General features: G+C 34.1%; 1 protein-coding gene across 1 annotated transcript in view; it reads right to left on the bottom strand.

Moving 5' to 3' along the window:
* The window catches only part of LOC105211410 (interference hedgehog), a 202061-nt gene extending 190402 nt beyond the window's left edge, over positions 1–11659 (bottom strand). Inside the window, exon 1 of the mRNA XM_054228037.1 lies at positions 11042–11659. The gene's annotated coding sequence lies outside the window, so the exon portion shown is untranslated. The remainder of the gene's footprint in view (positions 1–11041) is intronic.
* Positions 11660–19910: the final 8251 nt, after the last annotated feature.

Genomic DNA, 19910 nt, shown 5'->3' with positions numbered 1-19910 from the left:
CCGCTGGAGGAAGCCGCGGAAGAGGGAGACCTCCACTCCGATGGAAGGACCAGGTGGAGAGGGATCTAGCTTCGCTTGGTATAACCAATTGGCGCCAAACTGCCAGAAGGAGGGATACGTGGCGCGCTGTTGTGGACTCGGCTATAACCGCGTAAGCGGTGTCTGCGCCAGTCAAGAAGAAGAACAAGTTGGACAGAGTATGTATAATAGTTTAGTTCACCTAAAACAAAACGAGTGATTGAGGTGACGAGTAGAAATCTGCATATCTGTCTTGTCCGCATCCCTGTCTGTCAGTCTCTAGTTCCTTGTTACTGCCTACTTCCCATATAATACAATTTTGTATTCCATATTATTAGTACACATTATACTGTATAAATCAAATACTCATGAAGAGGAAAAATCACATATGGAAAAATTCTCGAAATCGGTATATACGTTTTCAAGGCCCCGGATATCGAACATGAAGAAGTCAGTTTCTAAGGATAATTTTTTATCGAAAGTATTGATAAATCTTTCAGATATTTTAATGTAATTCAGAGGGAATATTTTTCTTCTAATAATGATCCTAGCTCCCATATACCTAATTATAGGTTTTTCAAAAATACTCAAAAATGCCTTATCAATGTGTGAAATATCTTAGCCAAATTAAGTGAGTATATATCCTTGGATACAATGTACCTTGGTAATGAAAATGAGTGAAATCGGTTCAATAATTACCTCAGCCCTCATATACCATATAAGATAATTTTCCCTATTCTAATGGACTTTATGCCGAATATGTAGTTCAAGACGTGTGTTATCTTAATAAAATTACATCAATAATTGAGAGAATATAAAATCTTCGATTACACCCGCACTTGGTCTTTCCTTACTTGTTCTATATATAATTCTTTTAGAATTGTTTCAGAGCAATATATATTATTTAAATCGGTTAATTTCTATAAAATATTATATATTCGAATTTGGAGGGTTCAGATGTTGGAATCCTTACTAAGATGTGACCAGATTTTTTACCGTTATTTTATGACATAATTTAAGGTAATGCGCCAAATATTTATGTTCTTATTTTAGTTGATAGAAAGTGCTTGGAGAAATGAAAACAAATGTTCAGAAAACAAGTAAAGCATTCAATCACATTAAAGACGAGCTTTTGAATAATAAAAATGTACACACGAGTGAAACACACATACAAACGACCAGCAACGACACGCATGACGCCGCAGTCATGACGGGTCACGCATAAAGATTCATTTAAATTTTATTAAAAGAAACAGCAGCAGGGCTTTAAAGCACAGTAACTGTAAAAACGGCTGTCAACACACACACACGCACATATGTACACAGAGCCAGAAGACATTCCTGCGTAGCTCAACATAAATGACCGTCCACCGCTGACCGAGTTCGTTGTCATACAAAAAATGTGTGTGTGTGTGTGTGTGCATATGGATTCATATGAGGACATACATATACATACATGTAAATGAATTATGTTCATCTGTGTTTGTGTTTGTATTTGTATTTGTGTGTGTCGCAGCCAGTACACATGTTCCTGTATGTCAGACGGACACAATGCAAAAACATTTTAAAATTTATTGCCATGTTTGCCAACTGTAAAGACTTATATCCGGCAGATGATATTTTATTGTTTGTGTACGCGGTGTTATTTACATGCACAGACACACAAGCACACGTAGCAGGTTGCATGGACTACCGAGTGACCGACAAAAGTCACTGACATAAATGCACTCAAACACATACAAGCACACACCTGCATGGAAATGAAATTATATTTGCCGACGTTTGCATGTATGCGTGTGTGTGTTAGTGTGTTTGAGTGTGTTACTGTGTAGCGGAAAACGAATTTGTGTTATCCGTCAAATCATTCAATGGCATTTCGTGTTGCCCATGGAAGCAGAAAAAGGAACTCACGCCGGAAAGGATCATTCATTCAACAGTTCCCACACTTGTGCTGGGGTCAGGATATTTACTCTTGACGATTTTAGACGATAAAGTGATTGTGCTGCGATGTCACTCGCTCAATGAAGGGTTAATATTTGAAATTAACTGTTATTAGAAACGTAAATATATACCATTACGTATATATGTACAGAAATGGGTATAAATAACGAAATTGGGTTAAGGTATAAAAAAATGATTTAAAATTATTAGGAAACAGTGGTAGCTATAGTAAAAGGCAAGCCGCGTAATATTTTAAATTATTTTTTTATTAAGTAAGGAAAGGCTAAGTTCGGGTGCAACCGAACATTTTATACTCTCGCAATATATTGAAGAAATTTTATTAAATTCGGCATAAAGTTTAATAGAATAACGAAAATCGTTACATATACATAGATATGAGATCTGAGGTAATTCCTGAACCGATTACATTATATCCAAGACTATACACTCACTTAGTTTTGCTAAGATATCTCACATATTAACCAATACATATATGCGGAATAAAGGCCTGCGTATTTTTGAAAAACCTATAATTAGATATATGGGAGCTAGGGGAAGTTATTACCCTATTTTAATAATTTTTGGAACAGAGACACACTATTAGAAGAAAACACTTTCCTCTGAATTACATTAAATTATCTGAGAGATTTACCCATATTTTCGATTAAAATGTATCCTTAGGCGCTGAGTTAAAAATGTTCGATATCTGGGGCCTTGAAAAGTCCGTTTTCGACAATTTTTTCACAAGTGAAGCCAGAGATGATATGCACTATTTGTGTAAAGTTTTATTCCGCTGTCTTCATTGGTTCCTTATGTATATATTATAAAGTGAAGGAATAAGATGGAATTCAAAATTGAGTTATAAGGAAAGTAGTCGTGGTTGTGAACCGATTTCGCCCATTTTTTATCCGTGTTATCAGGGTGTCAAGCAAATATTATATACCGAATTTCATTGAAATCTGTCGAGTAGTTCGTGAGATATGGTTTTTGACCCATAAGTGGGCGATGCCACGTCCATATTTCATTTTATAAAAAATCAGAGTACAGCTTCCTTCTGCTATAATTTCTGTGAAATTTAGTGTTTCTGACGTTTTTCGTTAGTGAGTTAACCCACTTTTAGTCATTTTCAACCTAACCTTTATATGGGAGGTGGGCGTGGTTATTATCCGATTTCAACTATTTTCATGGTGTGTGGTAGGGTACGTAGGAGAACCGACTGCAGAAAGTTTGGTTTATATAGCTTCATTGGTTTGCGAGATATATATAAATAACCGATTTGGGGGCGGGGCCACGCCCACTTCCCCAAAAAATTTAGTTATATAACAAATTTGACTTTTATAACTTAATTTATGGCTTAGTTTTGACACTTTTAGGTTTGTGGTTTTCGCCATTTTGTGGGCGTGGCAATGGTCCAATTTTGCCCATTTTCGAAACCAACCCTCTTACGTCCCAAGGAATACGTGTTCCAAGTGTCATTAAGATATCTCCTTTTAGTCAAGTTACAGCTTGCACGGAGGGACAGACAGATATCCGGATTTAAACTTTACTCGTCACCCTGATCACTTTGGTATATATAACATTATATCTAACTCGTTTAGTTTTATGACTTACAAACAACCGTTATGTGAACAAAACTATAATACTCTCTTAACAACTTTTGTTGCGAGAATATAAAAATATTCATTTAACTTAGCAAAATTATCATTTACTCTTAAAAACTTAAAGCATAAAAATTTTAACTCCACCAAAAAACAATATTTTCCAACACTGACTTCCCGCGAAATATATTTACATATGTACCGCTATTTACATATGGTTGTACACAATCAAACCAGCAAACACACGTAAAATAAATTACGGTCACATAAGCCAGCAAGTGTGTAAATATTTCTCTAAACATAATAACTTTTTCGGCCATAAAATGTGAATCGCGAGTCTCTTTTTGTTTTTGTTTTTGCATAAAGAAATGCATTTACATGTGTCCATATAAACTCATATATTTATAAATGCGTGCTGTTTGAGTGCCAGTAAGGCATATTTGCAGTGCCATAGTGTGTTATTTGCCTACGAATGTACATATCTGCTTGCTTTTATGAGCGCAAACATTGGCGGCGCATTTTATTTTAAACTCGTGGTTGTAATGTATACAATTTTTTTTTAATGTTTCCATATGAAGTGGGTACTTTCAACTCTCAAAAATATATCAAAATATATATAAAATTGAAAAATATGAAAAATCAATGTATTTGAACGGAATCGATGCCGCTTTATTGGATTTAGCTACAAACTAAAGAATTTACTTAATAGAAACTAAAAACGAACTGAATTTTCCAAAGGTAATTGATATTAAAAACACTGGAAATACAACGTTGATAAAATGTTAAAATAGCATAAGTCGACATAAACGAAAGATGAAAAATGAAAATGAATGAATGAAATGCCTCGAAAACTACTCAACCGATCTTGATGAAATTTTGAACAGGTAAAGGAAATACAATTTACTCGAGCTTGAACGAAGGATTTTTTTTACAATTACAACTATTTAAAAAAAAAAAAAAAATGTCAAACAAATTTTACCGAAATTTTTATTTTTTTGGAAAATGTCTGCCAAAATTCCAATTTCACTCTTTTTGTTTTTCCTTCATTCAAGCACGAGATTATGGTCTCCCCTAAAACCCTTATTTTTGTTTTTTTTCACTTTAGATGATTCTATTAGGAGTTATGCTGACAACGCGGACGGGCCTTTTTTTCCGAGGGGTCACCGGAAATGAAGTCGCAATGGAGGAGTTTAACTTTTTTTTTTGAAAATTTCAGAAATTATTCTTTAAATATGTATCTATAACACTGAAAAAAGTTTGAATTTAATAATTAATTTTGTACATAGAAAAAAAATTCTTGAAAATAGGCCATTTTTTACGCGACAAACCCATGTAACCTCTTAAACCGTCTGAGCCTATTTTAAGGGATTAGGGGGATCTCAGGCGGTTTTATATATTTGTACTCCCTCTAAAATTTCAAATCGATCCGTAGTAAAATTCAAAGAGATATACCCTTTGGGAGTATCGTTCATAAGAACATGTTAGTGCAGCGGATCACAGGTAACTCAAAGTATCTCATAATTCAACTTTGGTTCACATTTTGCATAATATTAAAAAAAGAAGACCCAATACATGGCGAAAATTTGACCAAAAAAGTGGCTTTTATTATTTAAAAAAATATATCAAAAATAAAAAAATTTAATATTTTCTGTTTTCCTTCGTTCGTTAATTAGATTTATCCATGTACTATAGAAATATTTTTGTTTTTTTGATTTTAGGTCGACCAATAATGAATTATGCTGTACACGGCAAGAGCTTTTTTGTGAGACATCAATGAGGTACCAACGGCTGAATTTTCGGAATTTTTATATAAAAATTTCCAAAGGTAATGTTTAAATAAAATATATGCTTGAAAATAGTAATAAAAATAAATTAAAAATACCTTTTTGGAACTCCTTAAAGCCACCTGACCCCTTAACATACTACTATAATATTATATGCAATTTCTTAAGTTTATTTAAGCGAATATTGCCAGTAAAAATATAAAAAAATGTGAAAAAATAGAAAAAAAGTGCTCTGAAATGTACATTACTATGTTTCCTTCCAATCAAAATTTTATAAAAATTTACCTACCCACAAGTTGAATATTTTTGCCATACGAATTTTTCTAGAAATTAAATATTTTAAATATCAAGAATTTAAGAATTTTCATTCACTACCAAAAAGCAATATTATTCCAATTTAAACACCAGTTACAACAACAAGGTGAGTATATAAAAGATTGGATATAAGAGCGAGAGTAATCCATTTGAAATGTTGCTCATCCGCACTGGTGCCCGCCGCACCGTGGCAGTCGTCCGTACCCATAAAGAATGGCGTGGCAAACGCTTGCCAGTCTCAAAATGTATGCGCTGTGAGATTACAGCAGGCAGACTAGACAGCAGCGCTGAGTGGAGTTAGCGAAGAGTTAGGAAGTTTTGAAATATTTCCATGAGAAAAATTGCAGTACTTTTTGAAGTTGAATGTTTGGCAAGACGGCAACACACACACACACAAGCACTTTAAACACGCGTAAAAGTTAGAGTAAGTAAGATTTCTTTGAGTATCCAATAAGAATTTTTGATCCAAGGAAGCATGAGGAGCGGCAATTTTAATGCACTTTAATGATGATGCAACTGAAAATAATTTCATATACTGCGCACTTAGCGAAGACGCGCCGCGCCGCGCCTCGCTAATAACTAAATATTTGCCATGTGCGAGGCGCCATCAAGGCATACTATTGGAGGAGCGGTAGGTGGAAAAGGAGGTGACTGCCATTTTGTACGTGACTTAATGAGCAAAAAGGAGTCAATTAGGCGCCAAGCGTGCGACAAGTGGCGGCGTCTTTGCTGCCAGCAGCGCAATCAGCGGCTAAAAAAGTTTACGCTGCAAGTGGGCGCCTGTGAGGGGGCGGAAGTGAGTGTTGACAGCGCGGCATGCGCTGACAAGTTTATGCCTGCTAAGCGTTGATTTATGGCACCTGCCGATGCGCTGCGCTCCATTGACGACTGCCAATGTCTGGTCTGCCGCACGCGATGCCGTTGCATATGATTTGATTTTCGCTTGCGCGCAAGTTGGCGAGTCACGCTTATCGGCAACTCACGCACACACACACACAAACGCTTCGCTATTTGCAAGCACATAAATTACTATGAAAGTTTAAAATGTCTTAGTTGTTGTTTTTGCTTTTGTTGTTTCACACACTTTTCACGGCACACATTGCGTTTAGCGTGAAGCTTGCTTGGTGCTTGCAGCTGGCAGCTTGAAGGCCCAACTAATGCGATGTGTGCTGGCAAACAACTGCGCGACGGCGCTTTAAATGAACTTGTTGGCAACAGTTGAAGCATGAAATAATGCTGATATTCTTGTGGCTGTGAGTTTTTCCACGGCGCTGTGTGTGTGGTGTCTGCGGCATATTGCTAGTGTTGTAGAAGATTGCTACGCAGATTCCGCTGTTGATGAAGATGACTATGATTTAAAAGTTTCGCAACGAAAATCTATGCAAATACGATTTAAGCGCCGGATCAACGCAGCCAAAGCTGGAGTTATGAAATTTGCGGCAGAGTTGATGACATGATTTAATTTTTGGCGTAAAATAATTGGATTTTTTTCGATAAATATTTAAATTAATTTTTAAAAATTATCATTCACTTGGATTTGATTAAAGATAGCTGCAAGAATTTAATTTTCTTTTTATTCTACCTCAAATTTGGTTTATGGTTTGGCTTAAATAGACATTTTTAATAAAGCGCCTGAATGTAGGCAATATGCTTACTTTACTATTCTCAAACGTTGCCTACATTAAGGCTGATGTGGAATTTAATTATTGAACGACGATGATTGATAAGCGATATTAATTGAAGAGAGTACAGCTGCATTACTTACCGTTTACGGTATACAAATATCTTTAAAAAAAAAAATAATGAGATGGGCTCTGTTAATCGTTTAAAAGAGCTTCTCCTCTTATTTTTCATATACGCCTTGATGTATACTATACATAAAGACTTTCAATCCAACTCCAGAGGAAGTACAATTTCTCATGAGAAGTGAGAGGAAGGCAAAATGCACACTAAAACCACACGGCACAATCTAACGAGTAACGGATATCGTTTTTATTTTACAATACATGCTATTTCATTTTATTAGCCATTATACAAGAGTAAAAGTTTAATGACCTCTCGCAGCAGTTTGTTAGAAGAGCTTAAGTCAATTTACTTTTAATCCCATGCATCAATAGCCACAGTTTGTAAACAAATTGCAACTCCCACACTTGACGCACTGCAACGGAACGGCAAGGCGGTGCCCAGACGTCGCTCCCTAACTACATCGAGAATGGAGCAAACAAACTGCATACGCAAAGTTTCCATGACCCTCGACAAGCAACAACTCAATTCATCACAAACTAATGTAAACAATGGTGAAGTAAATGCAGATAACTGCTATATTATGAGCAACTGCAAGGAAAACAAGAAAAGATCAAGTGAGTTGAGTAAGACACAGAGAGCGCGAGAGAGAGTGGGCGTGTGAGTGTGGAAATTGTTGAAAACTTAAGGAAAATACTAACACATTTCACTCGGCACATAAGCACATAGCTAGGTTAGGAAATTGTGCAATAAAGCTGCGAAGACTAGTTAGCATACTATGAGTATTTAAAGGAAAACTTTTTAAGAAATAGGAAATGAAATCTCTTTGCAGTTTGTTTGTAGCTTTGTATATTTGTAGTTGTTTTAATTTAAGTTTACCTGAGAGAGAAATGCATTTAAGACACTTCTAGTACTTAGCTAGCGAAAGTATTTCTAATTACAGTAATGGGACCAATTAATATGAACAAAATAGTGGGGCTAGGTCAAAGTTCAGAGTTCACTTCACAAAAATTACTTTCTCCTATGTATATCTACAAATTTAAAGGAAGGGTATATTAGTTCACGGACTTAATTTAAAGAACAACAGAAGTCTCTGAATTTCAGAATTACCGGATCCAACACAAACTTATTTATTTAAACTTACTGTGGAAGGAAAGAAAAGAAAAATTTTTAATTAAAAATATGTCGGCTTTCTTTAAAATATGCAGAGTTCAAAGCTGGTTTCGGATGCTCAAAAATGAGGTTCCAGCTATGAGCTTTAAAAGGGTTGTCTCCGAGTTCTAATACGAGTTCTGGATGGAATACCTCAGCATGTTCCCAAATGGTGAAAGGTACCAGAATCTCTTAACACTCTTCCAAAAAAAATTAGGTTCCAGGTATAAGTTTTAAAAGGGTAGTCTCCGAGTTCTAATAGGAGTTCTGGACCTGAAAATGCAACACACTCAGCGTGTTCCAGTATGGCGACCAGTATCAGAATTTCTTAACTCTGTCAAAAACAAGACCTATAAAAGTAGTCTCCGAGTTCTAATAAGATTTCCGGATTTAATACCTCAAAACACTGAACATCTTCCCAGATGGTGAAGAGCACCAGAACATCTTACAAGTCTTCGAAAAGCGAGACTTAAGTCACCAAACTAACAAAGATATTGTTACCAGAAACCTAGTCTCCGAACACACTTGCTCTAACCTCAAATTTAAGCCATAACCTCAACTCACTGTTTTACAAGAGTACCCACTGCTCTACAGAAATGCCCTATCATTCTCCCTTAAAAATATTTGGCATCATTTTTGATGTTTTCCTTTTGTTAATTTTATTTTATTACGCTTTGTCTTTATTAAGCTTGTCAGCATGTCAGCGCTGCTTCTCCTTTCTTTAATTACATGCTGTGACTTTTCAATTAAAATGCTTAAGGTTGGCTAAATGCTCAAGCATCGGCGCGTAGCATTTTCATTGCATGAATAAAGTAAGTGTTGAGCCAGCGAGCGAGACGGGTGTGAGTGAAGACTGTGGCAGCTTACAAATTTCATTTCATCCGACATACTTTGTGTTCACACAGCCACTTTCTCCGCTTAGCAACTTCCGGATTTCCGTGCACTGACGCTTCTATTATTAACATTCTATGTCGTTAAGCTGCTTGTTGTTGCTTGCTTTTCAACTCTTTTTCGCGCTTAATGCCTTATTCCATTCCATTTTAATGCCCACTTCAAGTTATTTCCTTCCTTTTCATGTACTTATTTTCAATTGTTGTAAATTTTTCATCTTGTTAACTTATTTCTTTGCTTGCTTGCCGGCTTACTCACTTTCATTTGCCTTTTAAGCTGCTTTGGTCTGCGGAAGGCGATTTAAGTACGTTTGTAATTTGCACCAATTACTTTTATAAATTTTATTGTTTTTTATTGTTATTGCCGCTGCTGTTGCTCTCCAGTAGCCGGTCATTAAGTGTTTTGCAGAAAGGCAAGTGATTTTGCTAGTTATTAAGAAGGATTATTTGCGTATATAAAAAATAGTAATTTAATGTAGAAAAGGTCAAAGTTCATAATGAGGGTGCACGCAAGCATTTTACACCCGATATTAACTAATTAAGAATGGCCCTTGAGTGTGAATGACTTTTGAGAGTATTAAGCGTGATAGGGTCAAAGCTAGTCCTAGCTATTCTGTTGGGTTAAAGGATATTAATGGGTTTAGGAGACTGTCTTCAAATAGTCTTAGCTATTCTGTTGAGTTAACAGATATTAATGCGTTTAGGAGACTATCTCGTTTTAGAACACAGTCGCCCTAGCAAAGCCATGGTAAGCAATTCAGACCTATCTCTCATGCATATCGATCATAGTTGTTTAAGATTGTTGTTGGATGGTTCCGAAAGTTAAGTTGTCGATAAAACTGTTTCTTTACAAAAGTTATGGGTTGGAAAAACCCAACGCCTCAAAGCAAAAACCCAAACCCTCACGTTAATGAACAACATGTTGCTAATGTTAATGGCTAATGAGCCATTCAAATTTTTATTTTTCACCAAAAAGGTTGTAGAGGATTCTGTGTTCTGGGAAAATGTTCCAAACAAATTGTACCATTTAATTTAAAATGTAAATGTAAATATTTAAAAAATAATAATATCATTAATGCCGTTATTTAAAATAATTAGCTTTGTCTATTTTTTATATTTTTTATATATTATTTATTATTATGTATTTGTTTTATAATATTATATTATTTAAAATATTTATTTTTATTGATTTATTTATTTGTTTGTATATTTATTATTTATTTATTTATTATTTATTATTTATTATTATATTTATTTTTTATTTATTTATTTATTTCGTTTCATTTTAATATTTTTTTTTATATAAGAAAATTATTTATAATTTATTTAATTGTAATTTTTAATTGTATTAATATTTTTACATCAAATTTTACAAAATAAATTATTATTTTTTAAATAAAATAAATTAATTGACAAATTTTATTTTTATTTTTTTACATTTTTTTATTTATATTAATTTTTTTTAATTTACTATAGCCCTCTCCTCCCACCAGTAGTAACATGAACAATTACATAAATACATATACACATAAAATATAACGTGGAGCACATTTAATACATTTTTTATTTATATTTTCCGCTTATCATGCCTGCAGCTTACCTTAAATCCTAAAATATTTTAAATCCTCACTCCTTTTTGTCAGCACTTTGTCTCATATACTTAATATACTCACTGACTTGCAAATTTATTGTTATGAAAATCACACTTTATTCAAACCGAAATAAGCGAAATGCCAATAAACGCACAAAAATCTCAAAAAGGCCGAGTTTAAATTGAAAATAATAACAGCAGTGACACACGGATTTTTTTAAGACACCGCCATGTGTATCACAGCCGCAGCAAATGTACAAAATCGTGACAAATCACAAACAATCAACAGTTTGACAAAGGAGAAAATGCGCGAAAATCACAAAGCGACGCACGCATGCACGACGCCTACACGAGTGCGCTGCGACTGCGATGCGTTGAAGCGCAGCGGCGCAAATGTCTTGACACTACTAAGCAAGTGTGGAAATGTTAGAAGATAATATTTTTTTATAATTTTCTCACTTTTTATATTTTTTTAATAATTAACCCGCACTTGTATGTATATATCTATTGTACTAATAAACTTCAGCACACATTCACAGCACGCTACATTTACTAGCAGCACGAATAGTTTCAAACGAGTATTAATATTTTGCACGCAACTGTAGCAGTGTTTAATAAAGGGTGATTTTTTTGAGGTTAGGATTTTCATGCATTAGTATTTGACAGATCACGTGGGATTTCAGACATGGTGTCAAAGAGAAAGATGCTCAGTATGCTTTGACATTTCATCATGAATAGACTTACTAACGAGCAACGCTTGCAAATCATTGAATTTTATTACCAAAATCAGTGTTCGGTTCGAAATGTGAAATCCGCTTTTTTATCGACAAATTTTGTTCAGCGATGAGGCTCATTTCTGGTTGAATGGCTACGTAAATAAGCAAAATTGCCGCATTTGGGGTGAAGAGCAACCAGAAGCCGTTCAAGAACTGCCCATGCATCCCGAAAAATGCACTGTTTGGTGTGGTTTGTACGCTGGTGGAATCATTGGACCGTATTTTTTCAAAGATGCTGTTGGACGCAACGTTACGGTGAATGACGATCGCTATCGTTCGATGCTAACAAACTTTTTGTTGCCAAAAATGGAAGAACTGAACTTGGTTGACATGTGGTTTCAACAAGATGGCGCTACATGCCACACAGCTCGCGATTCTATGGCCATTTTGAGGGAAAACTTCGGAGAACAATTCATCTCAAGAAATGGACCCGTAAGTTGGCCACCAAGATCATGCGATTTAACGCCTTTAGACTATTTTTTGTGGGGCTACGTCAAGTCTAAAGTCTACAGAAATAAGCCAGCAACTATTCCAGCTTTGGAAGACAACATTTCCGAAGAAATTCGGGCTATTCCGGCCGAAATGCTCGAAAAAGTTGCCCAAAATTGGACTTTCCGAATGGACCACCTAAGACGCAGCCGCGGTCAACATTTAAATGAAATTATCTTCAAAAAGTAAATGTCATGAACCAATCTAACGTTTCAAATAAAGAACCGATGAGATTTTGCAAATTTTATGCGTTTTTTTTTTAAAAAAGTTATCAAGCTCTTAAAAAATCACCCTTTATTTACATTTATTTAAATTCACGGCGAACTGCAATTCACACTTGGAAGCAACGCAAAATTTCACTTTCAACTGCTTGAAAGTGTGTAAAGCAAAGTCACTTCATCTATTTACCGACCGATTAGAACGATTACCGTTTGCTCTGACGTCCGAATTGGTACTGAAACACTGAACGTACGCCAATAGCGTATGATGCTGCAGCGCCTGCTGCAGAGCGAACAGCTGCTGTGAATGTTGATGTTGCTGTGGCTGTTGCTGCTGTTGTTGTCGTTTTTGCTTTTGCTGTTGCTGTTGGTGTTGCCGATGACATCGTTCAAAACAAGCACAAATGTGTACGAAGTGCGCCAACAACAACGAAAACAACAGCCGGCAATTGCCAAAGCAACGAATAACAAAAACAACAAGCGCGCACTGTATTTGCGCAAACTTTTTGTATTTGCACAATACTGTTAGTTAACAGCGTTGGATGCTGGGCACTGTGGCGAAGCGTTCGTGTTTCTGTTGCTGTCAACAGCTTCAACTTCCGATTCAAATTCGTCACTTGTGCGTTTGTACATTTCCGTTGTTGGTGTTTATAAGCACTTGTTCGTGTAATGTGCGTATGTTTGTGTGTATATATGTATAGAACTATGTATGTATGTATGTCGCTGAATTGGGTAATTGTGACAGTAGTGCTAAATAGTTTTCTACTTAATTCTGGCGAAATTCGTTCATTTCGGAGAAAAAAATTACGAAATGAAAAACGTTTATGGCATATTTTCAATATTTTTTTTTATAAAAAAATTATGTATTTAATTCAAATTTCTGGCTTATAGATACATATTTAAAGAATAATTTCTGAAATTAAAAAAAAAATTAAAACTACTCCATTGAGACGTCAGTTCCGGTGACCCCTCGGAAAAAAGGTGCTTCCGCATTGTCAGCATAACTCCTGACAGGATCATTCAAAATGAAAAAACAAAAATAAGTGTTCTAGGTAAGACCATAAACTCGTGCTCGAACGAAGGAAAGACAAAAAACTAAAAATTGGCATTTTGGCAGACATTTTACCAAAAAAATAAAAATTTAAAGTTTCACTTTACTGGCTACGAAGCTAATTATACAGAAATTGTTTGACAAAAATTAGATATTAGGAATATATAAAAACTTTAACAGTACTTTGTTACACTTTTTTTTCAAATTTTAAAACTGTGAATTATTTAAATTTACATTTAGCATGAACTATATTAATATTATTATTATATTATTTTTTTCTTTATATTATAAATTACATTCTACATTCAAAAAAAAAAAATAAAAAAATTAAAAAAATTTATATTTTGCATAATGGAATTTTGATGGTAATATACGCCAAAACAATCCGAGTAATATTCTGAGAGATATACTCTTTGGAAGTTCCGCCCATCATACCAGATCAGTTCCAATTTAAAACTTTAAACGCGTTTATCTCAAAATTAAGTCAGCAATTTTTTAAGTGGGTGGACACGATTTCTCGAAAAGTTATGAAGCGATTTTGTTCAAAATGTGTACTGTGCACACATCTTTGAAATAACATTATCTAGTTAATGAACGAAGGATTTTTTATATGTTATTACAAAAAAGTTTTCCGAGCCAATATTTGAATGTCGAAAATTTTAGCCAAAAAGTGAATTTTTGGTTAAAATTCTGACAAAAATTTAAATTTCAATATTTTCTATTTTTCTTCGTTCATTAACTAGATTTAATATTGTTGGTTTATTGTTTTTAGGTGAAACAGTCATGAGTTATGATGTCCACGGCAAGAGGTTTTTTGGACAGGTCATGGGAGATGAGGTGCCAACCACTGAGTTATCGGAATTTGTCCATAAAAATTTCACGAAACACTGTTTTAATGTGTATCTAGTAGTTTCCAGTCTCTGAAACCCACCCCAGCCAAAGAAAATACTGGCAAACTGGCATTCAGAGAATTTTTGAGGATTTACTGAAGATTTATGCCTTCTTCCCTTTATAGAATACACTGTTCTGCTGATTTCGGTGTGTTTCGGTACAATCACAGTTTCGAGTTCTAAAAGGAGTTCTGGATCGAATACTTCATGGCCATCGCTTCCATTTTTTCTTTACCCAGGTCAATACTAACTATTCAAAACTGCTTGTTCCTTAGATTGAATTTCATAGTCTAGAACATTTTCATAGTTCTTCACACTAATCCCAATTTTCAGAATTGTACGTGCTATGGAACAATCAAGTATAATATCTAATTCCAATTTTATATTTTAAGGTTACAATTTGTAATTAAACCTTTTATTAATCACATGATGTTAATTAGAGCAAAAAATATTCGTTATTGATTTCAAATACCTCATCGCTAGTATTATATCAACCATGCAATCTTGAACATGTGAAGCCATAGAGACGAACCAAGCTACATTATATTGAGATCATGGTTGGACAAAGACGGTGATGGACAACTTAAAATTGTTCAAGAGTTCTATATGAATATCCACCAATTATGCCTAAACATATGTAACTCATCCGAAATATGGTGCAAAAACAAATTTTAAGGAGCTCTACCACATCCAAATATTCATTGGCTCATAAGTATATTATTATCGAGATCATTGTGCTAGATATTATTCTTCTGTTCTAAGGAGTTCTTAGAATACGGATAGTGATCGAAACGTGCCTAGGATTATTCGTTGTCTGGTTAATCAGTTAATACAGTATCTGGAATTGAGTTTAAATGCGTCCAGTATCAAAGACGCTACGACTCCAAACGAAGTTAATTATTGCAACCATAAGGTATTCAAATATCAGAGCCTTTAAGTCTACGAACAAAGTAGTCAAGAGATCACTCTGCTTCCCATTTTCTCCCAAGAAATATATAAGCATAATTTGATCGGTTGATTGAGTTAAAAAGAAGGGTTTTGACTCTTTATATATATTATATATATGCGAAAAGACAATGAAAATTATTCTTGTTAAGTATATTTTCAGAAGTTTGGGCTTATTTTGTTAAGGCTCAGGCTCTAACAAAAAAAAATATCAAAACCCTTTAAGACTTATTTCATACTCAACATCACCAACCTCGTTGCTACATTGGAATAAAATACTACCACTTGGTGTGTTAATATCTTCTTTCGTGAAGAAAAGTGGTGAACTCCATAAATAGCTTAAAAGCTACGAAGGCAAGCACTGAAGTAACGAAGACCGATAAACCTGTTGCATTTAACAGTGTCGAAGTCGAATTAACAGTCTTTCAAAAATGTTCTTAAGTATACAGTTTCAAACATTAAACATTACGCATATGAGTAATATAATGGTAATAATTATAATTAAATAGTATGGATAAAGGATACAGGTCTAAATTTTACAATGGTAGTCCGAAACCAAAAAGGCTTACAATATATAGAAGATCGATATTAAATTCTTAGTGCAATGATATAAAAATTAGGTAAAATAGTAATATTTTTAAATTTTATTAATGAGTACTCAAGAAAGGAATTTTGTATTTTTGTTTAATATTTTTTATCTAAACTTTTTCAATATTCATTAAAGCCAGAAGGGCCAGAAACTGAAAAAAAAATATTTTATGAGAAATTCAGTATTAAATTCGTGTATTCAGAAAATTTACCAAATTAAACGGTTTCAATGAAATAATTTTTGAATTATTAATTTAAAGAACACCAAATTTCAAACTTTTTTTAGATTGTCAAGGACTGTTAAAACATAGAAAATTGTAACTCAGTGCCTTCCAGTTCAGCATGGAACATTTCCCCTCTTCAAAATCTCTCTCACTCATTATACCTTCTACTCTTTCACTCAAAAAAAGCTCCCGAAATCCACTCATTTGCATCCACCTCAAATGCACTCCACTCAAATGCCGCTTTTGCGCGCTTCGAAGTACATAATAGCGACCGACTCGTACAACTATTAACGCACAATTTTTAACTAAGTACTTGTTTGTACACAAAATAAATGCCTGTAGTCGTATATTTTGCACATAAAAGCATGCATTGGTATATATGGTATGTATGGAGGTAGGCAAATCGGTATGCTGTACTACTTTAATATTATCTATGGATGTGAGCGCGCTTGTACTCGTAAGTCTTGCGCAACAATTTCATGCTTCTTTCTTTTGTGCTGAGCACTATATTTTCCCATTTTAGATGCTGTGATAAATTCAGCTGCCAATGAGGTAATTTTCGCTTGGTCGCGCTAGGTGTCCTCCGCTGCCACCCACTTGAAATTCTCACCTCCCGCAACCACACAAACACACACACACAGCAACAAATATGCCTCAGGCACTTTGCAAAAATTATTAGGAAACTCATTTTAAGTGTGCAAGAGGGCGCGAACGTGAGTAGCAGCAACTACGTAAGTAAGTAAATATGTAAGTAACTGTATAAGTATGTATGTATGTGTGTAAGTGTGGAAGTAAGTAAGTAAGTAAGTAAGTTGTATACAACAAGTGCGCGTATAAGTAGTACTTCTGATGAGATTTTTTAGTAACGGCTTGGGGGTTTTAAAGAAAGGGGGCATTGTGACTGTGTGGCTAATTAAAGGTATACTTTTGATAATGAATGGCTGGAGTGGGTTTTTGTTTTATTACTTTACTTTTGCCATACTTTGTCTTACAGTGCTTTAAGTTACTTTTTGTTTAGCATAATATTTTAATTGCTATTCGGAGGTGATTGTGTCTTTAGAATTTGACATCAAAATAACAAAACTAATTGACATAAGTCGGATATTTTGGGCGATGGTTATGTAATGTTTTTGGCATAAAGTTTGCATGTCAAATAGAAATGAAAACACAAGCTATGCAAAATTTATTAACAGCTTAAGGATTACAAAGTATAACATGGTGTAGACAAAGGCTTTAATAAAAAATTATTTATATTTATTATTTTTATATTTTATTAAAAAAAAACAACTTTGTTATCTCATATTATCAGTAGAATTTTATTTAAATTTTGAAAAAAAAGTAATACTGATTTTCTATATAAGTAACATACCACATGAGCGCAAAAAAAAAACATTTATGAAGCATATAAAACACGCCCATACCCGAAGCTTTTATAGAATATTGATTTATTTCAAGTTTATTGTATTACATCGTCACACGAAAGTACTTATTTTTGTTATATGAATGTATGATTTGCGAACTCTTTTATTACCCTCAAACTGAAAGTTTATCAAATTAAGCTTCTCATTTCAAACGCAGCTTTTTTGAAAGCTTTTTTAGAATCTACTAACGCCTTTACTGTGTAACTAAAATTGCACGCATAGCCAAATATTTCCCATTTAATTATTTTCAGAAGCTTTTAGTGCTCAGCGAGTCTTACAGAGATTCTTTTTATATAAAATAATGTTAACTTTATTTTTAATATTTTTTTTTCATTTCAAATGCACTTTTTTGAGCTTTAGATAAATAATCAAAGTCGAGTCCATTAAAAAGCAGAAATATTTTATATAAAAATAATAATTTATATAATATAATATAAAAAATATCAATGCCTACATATCTACAAAACACCCCAAATCTTTTTATTAAGTTCCCAAACCAAATAAAAACTCACCTTCATGTGCCACATCAATAATATTCACCTTGAATTTTACTCTTGTTAACGAACGTCTGCTTTGTAAGCACGAAAAATAACGATTCGTACACGTAACTGACATTTCGACGAAGAACAATACGATTTTCGAAACGAGCGAGCTTTTACTGCAAACTCACACAGAGCTTTTTCGAAGAAAGTGACGCGCACGAACAACAACACAGCTGACGGCCATTTTAAAAGGCAGCATGAATTTGCACATTTTTCATGACTTTTATTTCAGTATACATATATCTGCTTTATTTAGTACTTCGTTATAGAAATCTTGACTTATTTTGCACTTCACATCAATTCTTTCAACTAACTGACCTGTCTGCTATTGATCGTTAGTAGTTGCATAGTATATTTCTGCACACCAACCATTTGGCTTTATACACTTCATAATGTCATTTGTACCACATTCTCAATAGCACTGCGACGTCTGCTCTGTGTCAAAAGATTTTGTAAACATATTTATAAAATAAAACTATTCACTTCTTTGGCGAAACTCTTTAATTTTCTACAAAGAACATTTCACTATTTTTCACAAATTAACACCGACCGCGAACCGCGAGTTTAATATTAGCACATCCGCACACGACGATTTCCGCTTTAACACTGAGCTGTTTCCCTTGTTGGCAAGCAAAAGCTTTGTTATGTAAAAAGCTTCGGAAAGGAAGGAAGCGAGCGACTAAGTGCATGTTCCAGTGGTTTTGCAACTGTTTGAATATTTGAAGAGGCATAGAAAGAATGTGGTGAGAGGATTTTATTTGTTCGGCGCTCTTTTACTCTTTTAAAAACTAGTACTTTTGTACATTAGCGACGGAAATCGTTCAATAGTAAATCGGATGTTGTCGCGTGTGTTTAAAATAGATTGTTCCGCTTAAAGTTGCAAGAAAATATATTTTATTAGTACATTTTATAATAGATTTTCTCTATTTAAAAGTGAGAGTTATGCATGAAGTGAAATTCTAGATGAAAAAGGAAATAATATGAGAAAAAGTAAGTAAAAGCAAAGAAGTGTTTCATGTAATTGCACTATATAATTGATCATTAGAGATTTTTGTGCCGCTTAAATATAATGAGAAAACAAGAAAAAACCGAAGCTAATCACAGTTGCATTTCTTTTAGTAACTTGCTTAAACACATAGCAAATCTGAAGACGTAAGAAAAAGTAAGTAAAAACAAGCATTTGATTTCGATCTTTCAGTTTGTACGGCAGCTATATGCTATAGTTAACCGATCTGAATAATTTTATCGGAGATTATATTATTACCTTAAGCAGTAATCCATGTCAAATTTCGTGAAGATACCACGTCAAATGCGAAAATTTTCCATTCAAGCCCTTGATTCCGATCGTTCAGTTTGTATGGCAGCTATATGCTATAGTGAACCGATCTGAACAATTTTTTCGGAGATTAAATTATTACTATGAACAATAACTCACACCAAATTTCGTGAAGATATGTAGTAAAATGCGGAAGTTTTCCATACAAGCCATTGATTCCGATCGTTCAGTTTGTATGGGAGCTATATGATATAGTAGTTCGATATCAGCAGTTCCGACAAATGAGCAGCTTCTTGAAGAGAAAATAACATCTTCAAAATTTCAAAACGATGTCTTAAAAACTGAAGGACTAATTCGTATGTAGACAGACGGACGGACGGACAGACAGACGGACGGACATGGCTAAACCGACTCAGTTCAACATACTGATCATTTATATATATACTTTATAGGGCCTC

Source organism: Zeugodacus cucurbitae, chromosome 3, assembly GCF_028554725.1.
Source record: "Zeugodacus cucurbitae isolate PBARC_wt_2022May chromosome 3, idZeuCucr1.2, whole genome shotgun sequence".
NCBI lineage: Eukaryota > Metazoa > Arthropoda > Insecta > Diptera > Tephritidae > Zeugodacus > Zeugodacus cucurbitae.
This window is presented reverse-complemented; position numbering and strand designations above follow the sequence as displayed.